Source organism: Bison bison, unplaced genomic scaffold (genome assembly GCF_000754665.1).
Source record: "Bison bison bison isolate TAMUID 2011002044 unplaced genomic scaffold, Bison_UMD1.0 scf7180017864267, whole genome shotgun sequence".
NCBI lineage: Eukaryota > Metazoa > Chordata > Mammalia > Artiodactyla > Bovidae > Bison > Bison bison.
The window spans coordinates 2179345-2179701 of record NW_011494839.1 but is presented as its reverse complement, the minus strand read 5'-3'; positions in this window follow the sequence as shown (position 1 = coordinate 2179701).

Sequence of the window (357 nt, the reverse complement as noted above, 5' to 3'; positions counted from 1 at the left end):
AAAAAAAAAAAAGGGGGGGGGGGTGTTTGCAAAGTTCTTATTTACCGTTAAAACAAATTTAAATGCAGTTGTGTTAGTTTATTCTGAAAATACACTTAAGGCAAAAGAGCATTTTAAAGGATTTAGGGAGGGGGTAAGCGGGCGCTGCCCTTGTTTCTCCCTCCCCCACGTCCTTGCCTTGTGAAATAGAGCGTTTTATCTAGAGACAGGAGAGCAGATCAAAACCCTACAGAGCAGTTACGTGTATGGCAATTTCAAAGGTGGACGATGAGACATTGCAGCTGGGGCAGCCGTAGCTTCAACTAGTGGGAAAATGTTCGGCCGCCAAGCGCTGTGGCTGGGGTGGGCGGAGGAGAA